At 42.8% G+C, this 23,989-nt stretch overlaps 1 protein-coding gene across 14 annotated transcripts in view; it reads left to right on the top strand.

Annotated features, from left to right (window-relative positions):
• The window catches only part of PTPRT (protein tyrosine phosphatase receptor type T), a 1,011,807-nt gene that overhangs the window by 45,690 nt on the left and 942,128 nt on the right, over nucleotides 1-23,989 (top strand). The gene's annotated exons all lie outside the window — the stretch shown is intronic.

The raw sequence follows: 23,989 nt of genomic DNA, 5'->3' as shown, positions 1-23,989 counted from the left end.
AGAGGCTGAGGAGGGTGAGGAAGCAGGAGTGTGGAGGGGCGCCGGAAGAGCGCCGTGGTTCCGTACTAGCGAAAACAGAGAAAAGAAGGATTTAAAAATAATTGCGTGGGGAGAAAGACAAGGGAAAAAGAGGTTGAGTGAGAGAGAGGGAGGGAGCCAGGAGATCGCTGAATTCGCAGCATCCAGCTGAGTTCTTTAGCACTGTTACTGGCAGAGCAACACTTCTTGCTTGTACCGCTGCGTCGCTCTATTAGACTAAATGGATTTATTTTGGTGGAAATTGGCATTGGAGTTAGTGCAATACACTGGGCAACTTTCTTATGGCTTCAGAGTAGACTCTCTGTAGTGATTTGAAAGGGGGAGGGGACTTGATGAGTAACTGATCCAAATCCTGCCTTTCACAAATGACTGGGTTTGAGCCCAGAGAGGGTGAGTGGCTCTCCCATTGTCACACAGGAGGGAACCAGGGGAGCCAGGGTTGGGCCTTGGCGCATCTGCTGCCCAACCTCTGCTCTGGCTGTTTTGCATGAAGGTGGCTGTGGCCTGCCTGGTCTCTTATTGATGAAACTCTGGCATGTGAAAGCAGTGTTGATGGCAAGGTCTGGCTGTGAGAGTGTGTGGCGTTGTGGCTGGGGACTGGCAGGCTGTGAGACTAGGTTAGGAAAGGAAGGGAAGGAGGATGCAACTCGAATGAGCCTCGAGAGAGCCGAGTTAGTGCCCCAGACACAGGCAAGGGGGCTTTGTGTCTGGGACAGAGAGCCAGGAGTGGTCAGACTGGGGAGGACATTGCCAGGTTGCATTGTTACTGGTTTAAGTGACCCCTCATCTACAGAGGGGCCCTAACTGAGCCCACTAAGGCCCTTAGGTATTTCATCTCCGTCAGTTCTCTCAATAGCCCTGTGGAGTAAAGGCTATCATCAGGTTACAAATGAGGAAACTGAGGCCCAGGGAGACCCCATGGCTTGCCCATGGCCACATGGCTTGTGTCTATTAGGAGCAGGGAAAGAAGCACTCAGGTCGGCTTGACTCCAGTGCCCACCTCACTTCTCACTGCCATGTCATCAGTGCCTATGTTCCAGACCAGAGAGGGTGGCCCGTGTGGCCAGTTCTGGCCTCCTTGGCTTTCTTTTTGCTTTGCATTTCTGAGTTTTGCCCTTGGAATGGAAGAAGCTCGCTTCAGACCCTGTGTGTCAGAGGCCCTTCTGGAGACTAGACTCTTGACTCGTGCAAGTCCCCCAGTTGTCCAGATGTCCAAGGCAGCCCTTAGAGAGGCTGTCACCAGTGCCCGACTCAGCCCGCACTCCGTGGCAGGCACTGTGCTCGGAAGTCGACGTGCATCATGTCACTGCATCCTCACATCTGTCGGCCCCCTTTACTTTTTTGATGGGGAGCCATAGGCTCAGAGACATTGAATAACTCCAGGTCACGCCATGGGGGAGACCTGTAGACAGGACTTGAATCCAGACAGACTGACCCCCAGAAACCATGCTTTTTCTCATGAGCTGGAAAAGGCTTCTTTCCTGCAGACTTTTCCCAGGTCCTTGGCCTTTCCCGTGCTGCAGAGTTGAGAGGCACTCTTTGGTGGCAGCTTGAGGTTAATATTCCAGAGCTACTTATGGAGGTCACAGCACACTTGGAACTCGGCGTATGTGTGTGTTGTTGTGTGTGTGTGTATGTGTGTGTGTGTTGGAGGGGACAGCCAGAGGTGCCTGATTGTGGGTGGAGCTGCATCTCTGCAAAGGCGTCTGCCAAGAGCCCAGGGGTAGTGTGAGGGGGAGGGGTCAGAGCCAGCACTGGTTCTGTCCCAAGGAGGTCCTCCTATTCTTTGGAACTGAGCTGGTCACCTCTAGGGAGACTAGCAAGGTGCTCAGCTGGCATTGCATGGGGGGGGGGGGGCTCTGTGTCGGCCTTTTCCCTCGTACCTTCCTGTTCTTTTGAACGCTCTATCAGGGATCAGCATTTTTCTGTGAATAGTGGAGAGTAAATACTTTAGGCTTGCAGTTGATATAGTCTCTGTCACGACTAGTCAACTTTGCTGTTGTAGCCAAGACTATCATAGATGACGTGGAAATGAATGGGTGTGCCTGTGTTCCAATGAAACTTTATTTACAAAAACAGACAGAAAGCCAGATTTAGCCCACAGGGGTTGGTTTGCTGACCCTTGCTCTGGCGAAAGAAAACTGGGCTTGTGGGGGTCAAGAGACCTCGGTCTCAGTCCCCGCGCTGCCCCTCGCTCACCATGTCACCCCTGACATACAGCTTCAACTTTCTGGGCCTCAGTTTCTTCTTCTCCTCAGGAAGAAGTTGGACAAGATTTCTCAGCAGTAGTTAAGACAAGATTTGGGGTGACATCATGGGGACCCTGAGTGGGTATTGGCAGAGGGTCAGAAGACAGGAGTGGAAGGAGATTGTTAGCTGAGGGTTGGCCTTGATTCCAGAATCTGATGTCAGTTCTCACACCACACACTGGAGTGAATTGAGCAGAAGATGTCTTGGAGTAGCAGAAAAATCCACCGTGGGCTGCTGAGGACCTGGGGAAGGCCGTGGGGTCATGTCTTCAAAAACACTCAGGTACCTTTGTGGGCAGAATAAAAAAGTCTGCAGCTGGAGGGAATTCAGAAGCAGCTGTAGATGTAGATGTTACGTATGCTGCCTCATGAATTTTAACTCTGGAAATTAATTAGTTTTATTAAGAAGACAATGAGAGTGAGCGCAGACTGGCTGAGGCACAAGGAGTAAAGGAAAAGTATCACCAGGGCCGAGGTGTTGCAGAGTGGGGGGTGTGTGTGTGTGTGTGTAGTGTGGGGTGGGACAGTGGGGTCTGTTGTCATCTTCCTTAATCTACTGGAAATGAGGATAAGCAGCATAAGAGCATGTTGGTGGAATCTGGGACCACTGCTAATTCAGGCCATTTGGTCCCAGAAATAATAGATGTTCCCCGAGAAGGCCAGAAATCAGGAAAAGGGAGGGAAATAGGACTGAATAACTTTTTCAGCAATGAGTTATTGAGCGCGTGCTATGTACCAGGCCCACTTCTAGGCACTCGGGATACAGCGCTGAAGGAGACATTCCTCCCAGTGGGAGGGAATGACCGTGAAGGTGGAGATGGTTTTGCAGCAGACCATGGGAGGGTTGAAGACAGAAAGGAAACTGAAATTTAGGCCAGATACAGCAGAAGGAATCCTAACATCAGAAACTGTGGCTCGCTGCTCATTACTTGTGCCAAAGTCAGGCTGAGCCAAACCAACAAGTGATTAAATAGCAACTAATTTATATTTGGCATTGAGAAAGCAGAATAGCAAAACCCCTGCCACGCAGAACCTTTGGGGCACGAGTCTAGCCTAATAGCTGAGTTTTCCACTTGGCTATGGATTTAAGTACCAACGTGATTATTTAAAAAACTTTAAACATTTGCCTGGCAGGGAAAATACCATTCTCTGTTTAGAGAAAAGGCTTTCTAAAATTTATTCCATGCGACTCTACCTTCTGAAACAGGGGAGATCAAATGGAATTCAGTTGCCCAAGGTCAATATCAGAACACATGCGCACACACACTGACACACACACACACACACACAGGTACGTCGATGAACTTGCATGTTTTAATGCAGCATTTTCTTAGGGGCTGTGAGGTGACTTTGCCCCTGTAGTCAATAGCTCTCCGATTGTTGTACTTTTTGAGGTTTTTGTATTTGCTTTGAATAGTCTTTTTATTTCTTTCTTTGCCCACAATGTGTCTCTCCAAAGCAGTCCCCTCCTTCATTAGTCTTTATTTTATTTGTTTGTTTACACTGAATAATATGTATATGTTCATATGGAAAGCTTTGAAAACTACAGATTGGAAGAAGAAAATTATAACTTATAGTTCCACCACCTGGAGACCGTTAATGTGGATGTTTTGGTTTATAACCTTTCCGAGTGTCTCTTCGTCTCTTTTATATCAAAATGGGGTCACAGTGTACCTGTTGCCTGGTGATCTGTTTTCTTCTGCTCAATATCCTGAACATTTGTCAAAAATGTGTTTCTCCAGGATTACTTTGTGTGTGTGCATGTCTGTTTTTGTAAATTTTCATCAGAAGTGTTCAAATGTGTATTAAAGCAAAGGGAAGAGAACAATGACACCCATGCACTTGCCATCCAGCTTCCACAGTTGTCAACGTTCTGCCATTCTAGTGACATCTCACCCCACTTCCTACAATTTTTTCTGCAGTATTTTAAAACAGAAAGCCCAGACATACCACTTCACTTGAGAATTCTTCAGAAGATGTATCTAACACAGTGGTTCTCAACCGGGGGCAATTTTGCCCTCCAGAGGACATGGGGCAGTGTCTGGAGACAATTTTGGTTGTCACAACTAGGGATGGTGGTGGTGGCTGCTATTGCCCTTTAGCAGGGATGCTGTTACACATGCTACAATGTACAGAGAAATCCTCCAAAACAAGGAATCATCTGGCTCCAAATGTCAACAGTGCCGAGGCTAAGAAACCCTGACCTAACAGATCAGGACTTCAAGAAGCATAAGCATGATTGTGTCACCAAATTTAACAAAATTGACAATTCTTCAATATCACCAAATTTTATTTAACTTCTCAATTTTGAAAAATAGGTAGGTAGTTTGAATCACTACCCCAAAAGGTCTTGTAATTTCTCTCAGTCTATGACAGTTTCCCCTTGGCTTTTCTTCATGACATCTACTTGTTGAAGACTGGGTCATTTTTTTCTGTAGATTTTCCCATATACTGGATTTGGCTGACTGCATCTTTATGGTGTCGTGTGTCATGTCCCTCTCTTCCCCCATTTCCTGTCCATTGAAGTTCAGATTGATCAGTAAATTCAGTGTTGTCAGCCTGATCTGTCCGTTATAAATTTCCCCATCAACCTGTTGTTGAATGCATTGGTTTTCGCAATGTGGTCCCTTCACTAGCAGCACCATTGTCACCTGGCAACTTGTGAGAAATACTAATTCGAGGGCTCCACCTCAGATCTACGGAATCAGAAACTCCAGGGGATGGACCCAGCAATTTGTGTTTTATCAAGCTCTCCAGGTGTATTAGGGTTCTCCAGAGAGACAGAACATAAATAGACAGATATAGGTATAGAAATAGATGTAGCTGTAGATATACAGAGAGAAGAAGAGAGAGAGATTGATTGACATGTGAGAAGGAATTGGCTTATGCAATTCAGAGGCTGGCAAGTCCAGAATCTGCAGAGTAGGCTGGCGGGCTGGAGACCTGGAGAGAGCAGATGCCACAGTTGCAGTCCAAGAGCCAGTGTTGCAGATGCAGCCCAAAGGCCTTCTGCTGTAGAATCAGGAAGAGCCAGCACTACAGAATTCCTCTTGCTTGGGGGGAATAGCAGCCTTTTGTTTTATTCAGGCCTTCAACTGATTGGATGAGGCCCACCCACGTTATGGAGGCAGTCTGCTTTACTCAGTCTGCTGATTTAAACGTTAATCTCATCCCAAAAAACCCTCACAGAAACACCCCAAATAATGTTTGACCAAATATCTGGGCACCCAGTGGCCAATCAAGTTGACACATGATATTAACCATCACACCAAGAGATTCTGATGCAAGCTAGAGTCTGAGAACTACCGCCCTCATGGTTTTAACGGACGTTGATGGACATTTTCTACATCATTTATTTCATTAGGGATTGCAAATGGTGTTTCCAATTCTTTCATCCCTCTTGCATTTAACTGTGACTTTTGTATGAAGAAGAACTTTTCCTCATTATGTCTTTGCTTACCCTGAAATAAGTCTTTACAGGAAAGACAGGACAAACGTTTGACTTATTTCTTTTATTATTATTTCTTTTTTATTGAGGCATAACTTACATATGATAACATGCACAAATCTTAGCTGTACAGCTCAATGAATTTTACATATGCATACACCCATGCAACCGTCATCCAGACCAAGATATAGAACATTTCCAGAATCCCGCTTTGTGCCGCCTTCCAGGAGTTGCCCACTCCCCCCTCCTCCGGATCCACAGTTAGATTTAAACTATATTTACGCTGTCTCTTTCTGCACAGTTCATTTTTCATGTAATCAAAATAGCCATTTGTTTTATTCACGGTTTCTGGATTGGGTTTCATGGTAAGGACTGCATTAACCAATCCAAGATAGTTAAATACTTCACCTTTCTTTTAGCCTCTAATTAATATGCATATGTGCATATGTATATGTACACACACACCCTTTGATCCAAGTTTTCCAAGTGACTCGCTAGCTCTCCTAACATATTTATTGCACCCTCCCTATCTTGCTTGCTAATTTGACATGCCTCTTTTATCTTATGTTAAATTTCCATGTAAGCTGGCCTCTACGTCTGGATCTTCTATTCTGTTCTTTTTCTTTGTCTCTTCCTGCACTACAGCATTATAATATGTTTACTATCTAGCGGGCCAAGTCACCCCAAATCCTTAAAGTAATCACATGTTCAGATTTTTTTCTAACTATTCTTGCTGAGTTCATTCTTCTAGATGAATTTTGGAGTCATGTTGTCAAAGTTCGTAGATTGGGATTTTTGACTGGAATTACCTACAACATCACAAAATTGGATATTACAAGGTATCCAAGAACAACATATCCAGTGGATTCAGGAGTTCCTTTCTGTCCTCCAGTAAAACCCTCCAGGGTTTTGTATGTTTCTGTAAAATTCATTCCTAAATAGCTTGTTTTGTTTGTTTTTATTCTTTTGAGAAGTATCTTTTCCCATGTTTTTCTACATAGCTATTCTTGGTGTAAAAAGCTATTGATTTTTTAATGTTTGTTTTTAATCCAATTCTCTTACTGAAATCTCTTATTTTTTTGATTTGCTTTTCAATTGATTCTTTTGGGTCTTTCAAGTGTACAATCAGCTACAAATAAAGATGATTTTACTCTCTTTTCCAATATATACAACTTTGTTCCTTTCTGATTGTATCGCATAGCACTCAGAGTACAGTGTTAAGTGACAGTGGTGATAATGGGCATCCTTGCCTTTTCCTTTCTCTAATGGGAGCACTTCTAGGGTTTCTTTCTTAAGTACTCTGCTGATTATTTTGTGCTGTGATGGTGGTGGTGGGCAAGAGTTCTGTTTTAATTTATCAAAATTCTTTTTTTTTCTTATTAACTCAAGAATAAGTGAAGAATTTGATTAAATGCTTTTTTGGTATCTGTTGCGTTCACCATAAAATGTTTGCTCTTTAATGTATTAACATGGTGATTATTTTATTTTATTTTTTGAAACTTTGGCCCTGAGCTAACATCTGTTGCCAATTTTCTTCTTCTTTTTTTTTCCTTTTTCTTCTTCTCCCCAAAGCCCCCCAGTACACAGTTGCATATTCCAGTTTTAGGTCCTTCTTAGTTCTGCTCTGTGGGATGCCGCCCCAGCATGGCCTGATGAGCAGTGCCACGTCTGCACCCAGGATCCAAACCGGTGAAACCTTAGGCTGCTGAAGCAGAGCCCGCGAAACCAACCACTTGGCCATGGACTGGCCCAACATGGTGATTATTTTTAATAGGCTCTCTTCTTGGGCTGAATCCTGTGAGGACATGGTATGTTATTTTTATTTTTTTTTAAGAAAGATTGGCCCTGAGCTAACATCTGTTGCCAATCTTCCTCTTTTTGCTTGAGGAAGATTGTCGCTAAGCTAACATCTGTGCCAGTCTTCCTCTTTTTGCTTGAGGAAGATTGTCGCTGAGCTAACATCTGTGCCAGTCTTCCTCTTTTTGCTTGAGGAAGATTGTCGCTGAGCTAACATCTGTGCCCGTCTTCCTCTATATTCTGCGGGATGCTGCCACAGTGTGGCTTGATGAGCGGTGCTAGGTCTGTGCCCAGGATCCAAAGACACGAAGTCAAGGCCGCTGAGGCAGAGCGCATGAATTTAACCACTATGCCCCCTGGCTGGCCCTAAGGTGTGTTATTTTTAAAAGCATTTTTCTAGTTTCTATTTGCTATGTGCTTAATTAGGATTTTTGTTTATGTTCGTAAGTTAGGTTGATTTCGAGTCCTTTATTTTCTGGTCTTTGTTATATTCTGTTAGTAGTAGTATTCTAGCTTTGTTTAAAAAATAAAACTTGTCTAAATAGATCACCTCTGAATCCACCTAGGCCTAAATGTTTCCTTCAGGGATAATTCTTTGACAAGAGAAAGGATATTTTTATTTTAAATAGAAAATAAGTCATATTTTTAAAAAGACTTAAATTTGGTTAAGGGAAATTGTTTTATTTTCTGTCAAGGTAGTTTTTAAAAATTGTTATAGAAACAATGCATAATCATTACAGAACAATTTGAAAATTCCCCAAAAGTGAAAAGCATATAAAGGTTGCTTTACTAACGTCTGTAACATACTGGAGAAGAGCAGCGCCGCCTCAGGGCAAGCATAACCCACTGGAGGTGGGGACAGAGGTCTTTCCAGTTTTGGCATGTAACGCATGATGAACAGAGTTGTGGAATTTTCTTCAGGATCCTGTAGTAGATTCTTTTCAGAGGTGTGTAGCTCCAAGGTCTCTGGATATTTTTCTCTTTTTTGTTTTGCATTATGTAAAAAAAAAAAGTGCTGCATTTTTTCATGTTATTTTTGTTCTTCCATGGACAGAATGTGATCTGGTCAGAAGCCGTGTTTATTGAGAAATGGGAAGGAGCAAGTGCATCCTTCATGTGTGTGGTAGTTGAACGTTCTTTTCAGTGTTGTGGCTGTTGGATAGGTCCATTGATTTGGCTTTTAAGCAATTCCTCTTGCGTTGGTACAAGGCATCTTTTGATTTCTGCTTCTGCCTGATGTTCTTTATTCCAGGGGTGGGGGATGGAGGAGGGGAGAAGGCAGTATGTTTCCGTGTTTTCCACTCTATGCCGATATCTGTCTAGTTTATTGGGATTTGCACCTTTTCTAGATCAATGAAATATAAGCGTTATGAACCTTAAACCCATGTGGTTCAGTCTCTGAATGACATTGTATTCTAGGAGCACAAAGATAATTAAAGGACATGTAATTATTTGCCCTCATGTATTAAAGACTGTTAATGGGAATCCAAATACATATTTCACAACTTTCTTTTCTCTTTTTTCTTCTGCCCTTGCCCCACTTGTAAAGTCTTGGTAACATAGATCAGCTTAGTTTTTTGGCCTAAATTCTTTCCTTTTGTCTCCTGCCTCTCTATTTCTATCTCTTTGCTGTGTTCTCTTGATTCTGTATCACAAAATCCTTAAAAAAGAACTCTTTGGAGTGGGGAAGGGAAAGCGGAGGTGGAGGAGAAGCTGAGCAGCCAAAGGCAGCTTTCTGTTTGGTAAGAAGGCGAAGGGAGGAAGCTGGCAAAGAACCAGTCCCTTTTTCCCATCAGAGTAGAAAGATTTGGGGTCAGAAAAGGCTTGTGGGGCAGGGCTCAGCTAGCTGTCCGGTTGTGCAAATTCGGGAAAAGTGCTCCGTCCGGGCAGATGCAGCCTTTGTGGCTAAGTGCGTGGAGAGTGGTCCTCTCTCAGACCCCATGCCCTTTTGCACGGTACACCATGAAGAGTTACAAGGAGTGGCCCTGACAGAGGGATCGGAACTCTGCCTTCCCTGCTCACACAGAGAGTTAGAGCCTGTTGGAAAGGCTGGGGAAGCATCCGCACCTTCAGTCGCCAGGCCCTTCCCCCTTAGCCAGAGTCAGGGTCTAAAACCAAAGGTCCAGTCATTCAAAGAAGTGACTTATGAATGACTTGCCTACGCTCGGGGCTAGGCAGGAGCGAATAAAACAAACAAACAAGCAGAGTCCTCAGAGAGGACCCTCGTGGAGCTTACAGCTTTATAGGGCAGATGGTCAGGAAACGTAATACTGTACACACACATATAGGTGCTATGTATGTATATATAAACATAAATATATAATTAAATCATATCTAATATGTATTTAAAATATGTGTATTTAAAATTGTGATGAAGGGGAGCTCATCCTGATAGGGTGTTGTGATATGCATAGTTTGAGAATGCACTGGGACACCTGTCCTAGGCTTAAAGCATGGGAGCTGTGGGAAAAGATACAGACGACCCCCTAACTTTGAAATCCATAGCCCCAAGCCAGGCCTGACTTGCTGACAGGGTGGGCTTAAGGCTGGTAGCCTGCAATGTCATTTTTGGGGTTTCTTTCAAATGTTTGGAGGCCAGTGATGCCAAAGGCTTGACACTACTGTGATCTTAAAGCCCAGATCCATTTATTCAGGTGCAGTGGTAGAGATGGGGGGCCTCTTGAAGACCTGTGTCCTTCTCCCACTTTTTGATATTAGAGAAGTCTCTCTATTGCTGGAAACTTCTCCTTTGGTGCCGTGTCCAATGGAGGTCTGTTCTGCCTTCTGTCCTTTCCACCTGAGTATTTTGGGGCCCCAGTAGTGGTTGTGCTGAGACAGGCTAGAAGAAGTGAGTTGGCAACCTCAGGAGTTGTCAAGAACAGCCAGCTGCTTGATTTGTTGTGGGAGTTTGAACTTTTCAAAGCTTTGCATCTGCATTTTGTCATCTGAGATAGGATAGATATAGCAATTGGTCCAAGACAAGACTGAATGAAGATCAGTCAACCATTGGTCATTTCTTCATCTTCCCTTATTAAAAATTCTCTGATCCTCTTTGAATCTATTTGTCCCTCTTTATGGCTGCCCGTGCAAGTGTCCAGTTGAATACCTCCTCATTGGCCCAGTGGAGGGCCTTGGGCTGTCTTCATCTGCCTCTTACATGATTACCTGATACACACTTGCTCTGCTTCTCGTCATTGGTACAGTAGGTATCTTTGTCTTCTTCATACATGTTACACCTAACTAACATTGCCTTCCCATGCTCAATGCTTGAAAATACAGTATAATTCTCACCACGGCCATCACTGTGACTAAGGAAAGAATGAAACCCTTCCTAAGCTCATAATGTTCCATGGCAGTTGTCAGCATGGAAGATCTAGCAATATCTTGAAGTATCCAGATTTGCGGCTGTGGGAAATGAGTCAATCAAAGTGAGACTCATCAGAACCAAGCGAGAGGTGGAGGTTAGCTCAAGTGTGGCATGCAATAAATGGACTTCCCCTGCTATCAGAAAACAGCGAGGCCCCAGGCTCTCTCAGCTCAGACACTACATCTTCCATGGGGACATTCTCTCTGGAATGCCACGCTGGAGGACTTGTCCATGACCTCCCACCTTGGACCCTTTAACCTCTTTCTGGGCCTAGACTGGCCACAGGAAGCTACATCTCTATGGAGTTACGCCTTATTGTTCTGGCCTGGGCTTTCTACTGCATCACCCCTTCTGGCTGATGCTCATGGCAGCAGTAACATGGTTAAGGGATGGCCAGGGAGCTGGCTAGGAGTGATGAGCCCTCCATGCTTCTTTGACTTTTACTCATGCCAGCAGGTGCATTAGAGTGTTGATGTGTCCTGGCTGTGTTTTGTGATTAGCCTTTTTTGTGATTGCAATTTTTTCCTCATCTAGGGTTAAGGAGGAATCCAAAGGAGGGAGAAATAGTTTATAACCATAAGTAACTCTGTCCTACGAATATTCACCCTTGCCATATTTCATTTCTTGCTGCAGTGAGAAGAAGGAACGAAAATCATAATCATAGGGCTATTTCTTGTTCATGCAAAATCCAGTGCAGATGTTACTGGTTAGGTGGCTCTCCTGGGTGCCCTCCTGCAAGTGATGGTTCTGGGGCTCCAGCTCAGAAGCTGTGCTCCATGGATGTTTGCGTCTAGTTGTAAGCGCCCCTGCTGTGTGTAGAATTCCTATTCTTCCCACTACTACAATTACTATTACAAGATGCCTCCGTCTCCTCCTGGCAGTGGGACGGAGATCGGAGATGACTGGAGGAGTTGGTATCATTTAGGACAAAAGTTGATTTTTCAGAATTTAAATAGTATAATGATTCTAAAATCTGTGCTCTGACTTTTGAACATCTTTCCATATTGTCCGGAAGTATTGGCATCTCTGTTGAAAAGGGATAACCCAAGAAAATGACAGCGTTCAGGTGAAATCTTTTTCTTTCTCATGGGAACTCTTCCACTGAACATTATAAAGAGAGCAATGCAGAGACTGTGCAGTCAGGCATGACTGTCCCAGGGGGCGAGCCCATTTTACAAGTATAACAGAACTTCCTTTCCTTCATATTTGGTCAGAGTCCACCACATCTTCAGCCACTTTCTTTTCATCTTCAAGCAACACAAAAACAGTGACTAGGTACACAGTTTTCAGTTGTTTAAATCCATTTTTGACAAACCTTCTCCCAAATGCCTTTTGCTTTTTCAATCAATTACCTTATTCAGAATGCCTCCCTAAGCTATTTCATTAAATTACCGTCTTTCTATGGCTTTTCTTTTATAAAACATAATTTGCCTTCAATAATTAATATAAAAGAATTTAAAATGTAATCACTGAGCTCACTTAAAAGCTCTCTAATCAATTCCCAGAATCTGCAGGTTTGCAAAAAGAGGTCTCCCTGGGGGTTTCAGAACCCCCTTCGCCAAGCCCGGTTCCAAGAGTAGCCAAATTTATAAAGCATTCTCTTGTAGCTGGCCAGTCCTATGAAGACGAAGAATGGGTTTCACATGAACAATGATCCACAAAATTGCTTTAGGATTCTTTCAGAGGGAAAATAATGCCAACGTTTATCACATAGAAATTAAAATGGAAATTTTGCTCAAGCCAAGTCTAGATTTAAGCGTGGTGGATGCTGATTGGTGCAAGCGTCCAGTCTAGCTACAGGGCGTTCATTTAATCTTAGCTTTATTTTCTGAGTTAGAGAGTCTAGCTGACATGGGGTGGGGGCTTAGTAACAAGAATTTCTGTTCTGCGGTCCGTGAGAAGTGAGATCAGAGTTGCTTGTGTAAATGTGGCCATTCATCCACCCATTAGGTGTGGGTGGTCTGAATTCAAATCCCAAATCTTAGTTTCTGATTTTGAGCAAGGTTCTCCTCTTTGAACCCCTATTTATAATTTCCTTATTTCTAAAATTAGGGTAATACTTAGCTTAGAAATTGGTTTCTCTTCATAGCATTTGTGACCTTCTCATATTTGGTCTTACTCTTTCCCTGCTGCCTTCTACTTTTTTCAGTGTTATTGTGTTTTCCAAACAACCCTACCTTCTCAGGATGTGCCCAAAATAGGACAGCCTCCGTTTTATCGTTTTTGCCTCCAGCGATAGTACAGGCTTAATTTACTCTAGGACCCTCATGTTCATCTTTCTGGCAGTCCAGGGTATCCATAGAGCTCTCCTCCAGCACCATATTTCAAATGGAACAATTTTTTCCTATCAGCCTTCTTCACTGTCCAGCTTTGGCACCCCTACATAGTAATTGGGAGTATGAGGGTGTGGATAGCCTTGGCTGTAGTCTCTAATGACATTTCCTTACACTTGATGATTTTTCCTTATTCCTTCATCACTGCCTTTCCAAGTCTCAGTCTTCTTTTGATTTCTAGGCGGCAGTCTCCATTTAAATTGATGACTGAACCCAGGTAAACAAAATCTTTAATGTAAAGGAAGACCTAGGAGGCTTGAGTCTACAGAAGCTGAGTAGGGCTGTTGGGGACAGGGCATTTCAGACATCATTCATTCATAGGGTCACTGGGAGTCAGAGATGACTTGACAGCACGTAACAACAATGCACTCTCTGTTAGCTCATGAATTTCAGATCTTTATTTCTAAAAGTCAGTTGAGTTCAGCTCAGTTTAATTTGCTTATTTATATGGATTATTGTTTATTGTTCTTTGCATTTATTGTGCTCCTACAGGAGGCCAGGTATTTTCGTTTCCCACACTGATGAAGAATGGTGCCTGGCACGTAGTAGGCACTGAATAGCTATTTTTTGGATGGTTGAATGAGTGAATGATTGTCTCTATTACCCACGCATTGTGCAGCATCTCTTTGAGTTGGGTTGTGAGGTGTTCCTTCCAGGTGATTGATCTTCTGAATTATGTTTTGTGTGAGCACTCATTAAGTCTAGTCTCCATGTAGCCTGACTGATGAGTGAACTGGGGTCCAAATGCACGGTCAGGGGAAGCCAGCCTGGGATTAATCCCTGGCCTCGGTTACTCCACAGAAGAGACAAAGCCTGTGTGGAGATGTTGCCAAATTGTTGTGTGTGCAGAATCTAATTTATAGTAGTCGGGGGTCTCCTGAGAAGAATGTGCGTTTATATCATTACTAAACAGTAATTGATTACAAAGCTCGGTTGTGAAATTTACAATTATTGAATTACTCTGTTAGCTCATAAATTTCAAATCTTTATTTCTAAACGTCGATTGATATTCAGTCCAATAAATATTTAATTTAGATGTAATAATGGTGTTAGAGCAAAATTAAATTCTCATTTGGAAAGTAAAGAATGACCTGGATGGGATCAGGAGAGGTGACTTGGCAGACATGAGCAGAGAAGCCGTTGGTCTGATTCAGTCCGTTCTCCTTAATTAGAAGAGACTTCTTGTACGTGGCTTTCTCTTATTTCATTTTCTCTTTAAAAAATTCCCTTGTTTGTAGGAAATAAAAGGCTTTTACATATTTGTAGGGCTTTATATTTCATAAAGCATATCTGAACTAGGTAATATTGGTATTTCACAGAAGCCTTTTGAAGCAATTACACTACACGTGCTTTTCTTCCTATTTTACAGATGGGGAAACTGAGACGCAGAGAACTGAAGTGACTTGCCTTAGGACATACTACATGAGAGGGAGGCTAAACTGAGTCCGGTGGTCTTTCAGCTGGCTCACAGTGCCCATTATCTCTGTACTAGTTAGGCTTAAGTTCAGCTGCATAAAAGGGAAGCCTCAAAAAAAATAGTCACTTAAATAAGGTGAAAGTTGATTTCTGCCTCTTGCAAAAGCTGTCCCAGAAGAGGTACTACAAAGTTGAAAGGGTCCTAGGCTCCTTCCCGTTTATCCCTCTACCATTCACATGGTTTGTGGCCCCAAACCTCCTGGTCCAAGGTGGCTGCTTGAGTTCCAGCCATTGCATGTGGAGGAGCAGGATGAAGGAAGAGATAGAAAAGAGCATATTTCCTCTCTTTTAAGAAGACTCCCTGGAAGGTCTCCCTCTGCTTGTATCTCCCACTCAGACCTTAATCATGTGGGTACATAAAAATGCAAGGGAGGCTGGAAAACAGAGCTTTTATCTGGGCAACATAGTACTTGGTTAAAAACTGGGGTGCTGTTACTCAACGAGAAAGGGAAGAATAGACTTGAGGGGACAACTGACAATTCCTGCCACAACATGCGTTCTAGAAGACCTAGCACAGAAAGTGTTATAAGCAAGGCCATGGGCACGTTTGCCTGAATCCATGTACAACTGTCGCCAGCTACCAGCACCACCCTGGGTACTGGAGGCACCGGATAGCCAATGGCTTCATTGCCTGGGAGCAGCGTGCAACCCAGGAAATAGCTTTACTCTTCCCCTTGTGTTGGTTTGTCCATATCTTGATGAAAAGAAAGTGGGGAATCTGTGAAGTCACTTGCTCCCTTCGTGGTGTGGACAGGCATTTCTAGAACAGAGCATTTTGTTACCCTTTTCTTGGCCCTCACCAAGTCAGGGGGTCACTCACATTAGCCCGCAGCAGCCTGTGAGGCTTGGTTTTCTGTGCCAGCATGGAGGGCCAATGGGAATAGGAATCATTTAAAAGCGTATCTGGTGTCTGCCACGCACTGGGCCAGGGCCTTTGGATACAGAGAGAAATAAGATGTGATGTGATTGCCATCTTCTAGAACAGTGGTTCTCAAAGTGTGACTCCTGAACTAGGATCACTGGCATCACCTGGGAACTTGTTAGAAATGCAGATTCTCAGTCCCTATCCCAGAATCAAGTACTCTGAGGGTGGGACACAGCAGTCTCTTTTAATAAGCCCTCCGGGGGTCCTGAGGCCTGCTAAAGTTTGGAAACTACTAGAATCTTACAATGATGGAAAATAGCCTGGTGATCAAGAGCACAGATTTTGGAGCCCCCAGACTTGGTTTGGATTCTGGTTTAGTCATTTAGTACAGTCATGTATCGCTTAATGATGGGGAAACATTCTGAGAAATGGGTCGTTAGGTGATTTCATTGTTGTGCGAACATCACAGAGTGTACTTACACAAACCTAGATGGTACAGCCTACTACACACCTAGACTATATGGTACTAATCTTATGGGGCCACTGGCTGTGTGCAGTCTGTGGGACCGTACATGTGTATGGTCTGTCATTGACCGAAATGTTGTTATGTGGAGCATGACCATAGTTGTATAGTGTTGGGCAAGTTATTCAACCTCTCTGAACCTCAGTTTCCTCATCTGTAGCACTGTCCTCATAGGATACATCTAAGATTTATGTGAGATGCCAAATAAAGTGCTTGGCGCATAGTAACTGCTTGGAAAATGACAGCTCTCATTATTATTTTTCTAGCTTCTCTATGGGTGGCATTATTATTGTGAATTCAAAAAGTTCAAGGAAATTCATATTCAAGTACCAGAATAAAAACTGAAATTGAAGGAGAAATCTGAATGATTTTTTCCAAAACGTCTACCATTTTTAATTTTCCCTGCTGCTCCTTCATGTCTTGTCATGGATGAATCATAAATTACTTCTGAAAAATAAAGCAGTGTGGTCTAGAGGCTTGAAGAGGCATTTTGCCAGAGAGGATGGGGACACTTAGCATGTGCAAATGTGCTGAAACTCATTAGTCCTCCTGAAATGCAAATGAAACGGCACTGAAATTTCACCACACACTCATCAGACTCATTGAACGATAAAGACATGATGCCGAATGTTGGTGAGGGTGTGAAGCTACTGGAACTCTTATACACTGCTGCCGGAAGAATAAATTTGGCAGATCTAATAAAGCTAAATATATGCCTAATTTATGAGGCACCATTTCACTTTCAGATGTATACCAGACAGAAATGGTTAAACATATTTACTCATAGACATGTACATGAATGTTCTCAGCATCATTGTTTGTTAAGAACCAAGGAAGACTGGAAACAAGCCTGCTCATAGTAGAATGCATTAATTGTGATATATTTATGCAAAGGAATACTATCCAGCAAAGACAATGAACTACCTCATGCAACAAAGGGAGTGCATTTCAGTCAACTTGGGGTAAAAGAGGCCAGACTCAGGTGATAAATAGTGTTTGATCCTATTAATGTGTGTTTCAAAAACAGGCATAACTTGTCTATGATGATAGAAGTCCAGACAGTAGTTATGTCGAGTGGGCGAGGGGATGTTGTCTGGGAAGAACCAGGAAGGGTGCTTCTTGGATGCTGGCAGTGTTTTATTTCCTGATCTGGCTGGCAGTTATCTAAGCGTGTTTGTGAAAATTTACTAAGCAATCTGTCTATGATTTGTACACTTTTCTGTATGTGTGCTTACATCAATACAAAAATTTCCTTGCAATATCTGTGCAAAACGTTTATAGGAAAACAAAAAGCATGATTAAGGGAAACAATAGGATTAACACTAGCTAGAAGAATATGTCAACCCTTTTCACATATCCTTGACTCCCATTTCTGCACAGCTGAATAAAACAAGGATAACCAACACACACACACAGAGCAACATGCACACACACAATCTCTTCCTCCAGTATAGAAGTAGGTCACCAACTTCCAAGAAAACTGTTTTTTAAAATCTGGATCTGAAAGTGGTGGATAAAGAAAACATCCCCAGTATTATCACTGGCAATAATGGCAGCAACACTCTAGATATTTAATGTAATTTGTGATTTTCATTATTTTCTCATTAGATCCTCATGATTCTGTGGCGGGTGTTAAAAGTGTGGTTACTATTCCTAGTTTAAAAATGAGGGTGCTAAGCCGAAGAGAGTTTAAGTGACTTGTCCTGGGTCACTCAGCGCCTAAGTGGCCTTGCTGGGGACTCAAATCTGGTCTGGTACCTGATTTCCTGACATTGCTGTTAAATGGTGCCTCTTTTTAGGTACTTGGAGGAAACTGCCAATTCATTGCTTACCTCTTAGGAATATGAGAAACTGCACAGAACACATTAGACACATCGCCAGTTGTACTGGGATATTATGCCTAATATTAGTGGTAATTTTTTTTGTTTTTTTTTTGCCAGTAGTGATACACAGGATGAATGTTGAAACAAGAAGCTTTGTTTTTATTCGATGGGACTTGTAAACAGGACTGATTCACGTACATTTGTGGTCTTGGGGGGTGGTTCTGAACATTCGAAGGATGACTGCTTCAGCCTTTTAAGGACTAAAGATCTAAACCCAGCTCTGTGTTGCAGCTTATTGCTAAAGATTGTGCGTAGGATTCTCCATTGAATATGGAGGATGGAATCCAGAGGTTGCTTTCTAAATTTTTGTTTATGAACAACTTACTCATAAGAAAAGAAATGAAACAGAACAGTAGATGAGAAAATAGAAAATAATTAGGCATAAATTGCTTTTTTAAAACATATTTATCTGATTGTAAGAGTAAGATATATATATTGAATAAAGTTTGGCAAAACCAAAAATACTCAGGGCCAGTCTGGTGGCATAGTGGTTAAGTTTGTGCACTTGGCTTCCATGGCCCCAGGTTCACGGATTTGGATCTCGGTTGCGGAGCTGACATTGCTCGTCAAGCCATGCTGTGGCGGCATCCCATGTAACATGGAGGAAGATTGGCACAGATGTGAGCTCAGGGCCAATCTTCCTCACCCCCCCCAAAAAAAAACCACCGAAAAAGTTCAAAGAATAAGATAAAATAACCTGTTCTCCCCAAACCAAGGAGAGCCAAACAATCATAAACCATTAGAGTATTTCTTTCCAGGCTTTTTATATGTGTCATTACATGCTGAAACAATGGGGTCATGCTGTAGCCACTGTCTTGCTTTCTGGTCTTTTTTTCACATCACTTTACTGTGAACATTTTCCAATATCATTACATATTCTTATGAACATTATTTTCAATAGCTTCATCTTAATTTGTTCAACCTTCCCTTTAATATTGGACATTTAGATTGTTTCCAATTTTGTAGTATTGTAAAAAGGGCTTTAATGGACATCTTGCTCGTAAATTTGAGTTCCTCACTGATGAGTTTCTTAGGATAAAAGTGGCATTTTCTAGTCATTCTTTATAACCATTTTAGGCTCAAGGTGCATGATGGCAATGCCTACTGATGCTGGAAAATCACTGAACTAAACTTCACACAGATCTTGGTTGGAACCCTGCTTTACCACAGACTGGCTGTGTGCTCTTGGATGGGACATTAAGCTCAGTGAGCCTCAGTATCTTCATCTGTAAAAAATAGGAAGATGATTTTCCATCTCATTGACCTATAAGGAGGATTAGATGAGTACCTAGGTGTTCAGGAGGTATTGGTTAAATCCAACGGTGCCAAAGAATGACCTACAGTTTATACATTTTTTTTGGCTTCTTGGAGATGTTGACCCATTTTCTAGAATTTTAGCCAAACTTATTCACATCCTTTTAGATCATGGGTCGACAAAATATGATACATGAACTGAAGTCATCTCAGCCTGTGTCTTTGTGAATAAAGTTTTACTGGAACACAACCATGCTTATTCATTTATATATAGTCTATGGCTGCTTTCATACCATAGCAGCAGAGCTGAAAATATTTATTTTCTGTCCCTGTACAGTAAAACTTTGCCAACTTCTGACCAACCACAAAATATTTATTTCTGAAGTCATGATAGATAAGTGCATTGTACATCTAAAATCAAAATATTCCTGTGATAGAGGATAGACCCAAGCTATGTGTGGCTGAGCTGGCTCTATGGAATGTGGATGCTGTGTAGTTACAAAAGGAACATGAAGATTTGGGCCTCTAAGTTTGATTGACACACAGATCTTTTTAGATTTCCCTGGGAAAAAGCCAGGTTGACCTCAAATGAGAGTGAGGTGCTTTTTATTTGTGTCGTCCGTGTTTTAGAGCAAAACCTGCTTGATTGGGATGTTTTGGAAGCATTTGTCATAAGAGAGCCGTAACTCTTTGTCTCTTGCCACTAAAATGAGCCTATTTTTCTGAAATTGATTCTGGGTCACAGTGCCTTGGACTTCGCTAACAGAATGTCTGAGAGGTTCTGTCACCCTGTCCCTTTTGTATGTGGATGGGATTTGAGCTTGGGGAGGTGGCTCACTTCTCCATGCTGGCTCTTGGCCATTTCTCCCATCTCCTATTCATAAGTTCTTTTGACTATGTCACACTGTTTCCAAAATACTTCCAAATTTATGTTTGGGACAGGAAAATATGATTGGGGCAAGGCTTCAGAGACCATATCTTCTATCTTGACTTGGTTTTGTCGAGGAGCAGCAGGCATAGTGGGCTTTGGCATCAGACAGACCTTGGTTTGCCTACATCATTACTCCTCTCTAGTTGTGTGACGCTGGGCTGATGAATAACTGGTACCTGCTGGGCACAGTGCTAGACACTAACAGAATAATGCAGGCGCTAACTCTTGGTAGTGGGAGGTTGGGATAACCTTCAATAAACACACACAGACTCTAGAAATATGTAAAAACAATCCTCTGCTTTGGATGCAAGAGTTCTCATGGTAGACTGGATCATTGTTCCCAATTCTTCATCCCACCCTCTATCCACATGTCTTTGCATCTCCTCCAAGTAGAGATGTAGCCTACTTCCTCACCCAGTCATCCATATGACTTGCTTAAGCCAATAAAATATAAGTGGAGGTGTCTGTGCCCAAGCCCCAAGAAGCACCACATGTTGCTCTTTGCCCCTTTCGTGTTCAGTCATTACCATGAGAAGAACATGGATCTACCGGTCCAAGGAGGATGAAAGTCCTATGGAACAGACTTGGACCCAAATTGGAACCCTAGCTAAGCCCAAGTGAGCCACACCCACATTAGCTGCCCCCAGACAACCTACAGACGTGCCAGCATAGAGTAGTGATTTTGGCTTTAAGCCACTGAATTTGGGGCTAGTATTTTTGTGGCAAGAGCTCTCTGAGACAGACATCTTTCAACCCACATGGAATCCACGACTGTTGGCTATTCAGCAGTGGCATGTCCTAGCCCCGTGCCACACATTGCAAATATAGACGTGAACAAAAATATATTCTCTGTCGTCAGGAGCCACAAACCTGTGGTGGCAAAAGAAAAAGAGACAATTATGGTAAAGCAGGAATGCAGTTGTGATGCTGGTAAAACCCAGTGAATTCCCAGAACACAGAGGGGCAGCTAGACCTGGGGTGAGAGCCCTTCAGCTAGGGCTTCCTGGAGGAGGTCACGTGTGAGCTAAGGAGCATGAGCAGGTATTACCTGAGTAAATAACGCAGGTGGGATGAATGCCACCGTTATTTGTTATCACACACGCAGGTCTGGTAAATAACTGTTGGGCTTTGGTGCCGTCCTATTATGTTGTTAATTTCGTAATATTAATATTAACAACATTTAATGAACACTGTCTAAGGCAAGGCCTTGAGTGTTTTGCTAGCCTTATCTCTTTTAATCCCCCACTGCCTGTGTGTTCTGGTTTATAAACCCCATTAAGACATGATGGCCTTGTGGGGATACCTGAGAGTCCCTGGTTCTGTCTGGAAGTTCACACTCGTGATCCCGGAGGGCTGATCCCTGGTTGACGTGCCTTGATTCTGTTGAGTCAGCTGCTGAATGTTATTAAGTGGAAAGCGATTCTTCGGTACTTTCGTTCAGCCAGCTCAGTAGATTCTTACGTGGTACTAATAAGGCCAAAGTCAGGAGTTCAGTCCCCTGCAAGGATCAATTAGATTCGCTGTTTGGAACTCATTACCCAAAGGTGAGGTTTCAAACTAGTACCTCGAGTTGGTGCCGACAGAAAATGGATTGCACGATTTCTTTGAGGACAAACCCATGATGATAATAGCTGCGGTTTGCTGAGTTCACAGTGCTGTGCTAGGGGATTTTCAGATGACTTTATCGGGCTCCTCTTTGCAGATGAGAAAAGCGAGGTTCCGTGATTGTTACCAGCCTAAGGCTCTTCAACTGTTGTAATAGGGCCGTGGCTGGGCTTGTCTGGCCCCAAGGGCTGTGCTATTTGTAAGCCACTCAAGAACAGGGTTTCTCATCCTTGGCTTAAATTGGAGATTGAATTGACATTTTGGGCTGGGCAGTCCTTTGTTGTGGGGGGTCGTCCTGTGCATTGTAGGATGTTTCCAGTGTCTCTGACCTCTACCCACTAGGTGCCAGTAGGAACTCTTCCCTTCCCCAGTTATGACAGCCAGAAATGTGTCCAGACATTGCTGAGAGTCCCCTGGGGAACAAAATCACCCCTGGGTGAAAACTGTGCTCCATGGTTTCGTTGGTGGGTAACTGAGGGAAATTGGGATCAATTGGGGGTCGTGGACAGAGTAGACACATTTCATGATGGGGCTTTGAATTTAAATGTCTGGATGTTCTCTGACCTTGAAAATCTAGACACACAGCCCCATGGGACGACCTTAGCCCCCAATTTAAGGGCAACACCAAGCTTCATCCATCTGCTTGGTAACCTCTGTCTCCTGGGCACCTCTCAGCTCTGGTGTGAGCTTCTAGGGCACAGATATTGGAATTGGACATCTTCTCCCAAGAAGTGTTGACCTGTCCTGCTCAGGGCACTGGCTACAGGGGATGAGTAATCGGGGAAAAAAGATAAAAGAGAGAGAAGTGACCCAGAGAGGAGAGGACTGCCAGCAGACCTGCCTTTGCACACATGGGTCCGTGCAATGAGCTGATGCACGCACCCCACTGAGCATAGTGCCTGGCAGGTGGATGATGCCTAATAAATGCTGGCCATTATTACTGTTAGTATTGATACTATTTATAACTTTGACTCTTTTTTGTAAACTAAATAAATAACTAGTTTCCGGAACGTACTCCCCCAGGCTTCCCACTCCATTAATATTCAACTTACTTATTTAAATTTAATTTTTTCAAGGTCCCTGTTTAATTTTTTAAAAACCTAGTGAATTATTAGCATTTTAATGAGTAATGACATTTAATAAATAATAACACTAGTGAGGGCTCAAAATGAAAGCCATTTAATTTAACACCATGCCTATGTTTTCTCAAAAAAGAAACAGAAAAAAATACCTACAAGAAATTCTATGCTGTGACCAAATGTTCTCTGTAATTTGAGCTTCTGCATTTTTTTTTAGTGCTATTACTAGGGGGATGATGGCCTTGCATGTTCCCAGTTCTACATGTTTTATAGGGAGACATGCCCAGCTAGAGTTAATTTTATTTAGAAATAACAGGGCGTGTATATGTACCAGGCATTGTTCTAAGGGCTTTACATATATTAATTCATTTAATCCTCATAACAACCCTATGAAGTAGGTACTCTTATTGTTCCCATTTTTTAGATGAGTAAACTGAGGCACAGAGAGATTCCATAACTTGCCTAAAGACACACAGCTAATGAGTACAGAGCTGGGATTCAAACTCAGGCAGTTTGGCTCTAGAATCCGTTTTCTTAACCATTATGCATGTTGCCTCCTCTTGTACCAAGGAGGAGAGGTCGGGGGGTGTAGGAGACGGTTTCCTATTCCCCCTCAGACGTTAGGAGAAAGTCTGTGAAACTGCTGCTTCCTCCCTCAGCTGTTTCTCCAGATATTTCTCAACAGTGACACTGACTGTGAAATAGTTTTACCTCACATTAGATCTTAGAGAAGTAGAGAAAGTGGCACAGTGACAATAATCTAATCCCTTATATTTTATAGGGAAGAATAAAAATGCCTCTGTATAAACACATTTATTTTATGTGGAGTTTGTGTATGTGTATGGGTGTGTATTTATTTGATCCCTACTTTGGAGTATATAGTCCTTTATATTAATATGGACATATAAACTTCTAATGTATACAGAAATGCCAAGAGCTTACATGGAAAATGTCATTTGATATGTTTGCATTTTACTGTAGTGGTTACAGTAACAATTCTACACAGAAATGAAATGTGAGTCACTGTGTGTCATTTCTTTCAAAGAGGCTCCGGGATGCTCTGTGTTGTATCAGTTATGAAAAAGACATTCCTATGGGTGTCCTATCACGTCTAGTCGCACCAGTGACTCCGAGCCTGCA

Source organism: Equus asinus, chromosome 15 (assembly GCF_041296235.1).
Source record: "Equus asinus isolate D_3611 breed Donkey chromosome 15, EquAss-T2T_v2, whole genome shotgun sequence".
Classification (NCBI taxonomy): Eukaryota; Metazoa; Chordata; class Mammalia; order Perissodactyla; family Equidae; genus Equus; species Equus asinus.
This window is presented reverse-complemented; position numbering and strand designations above follow the sequence as displayed.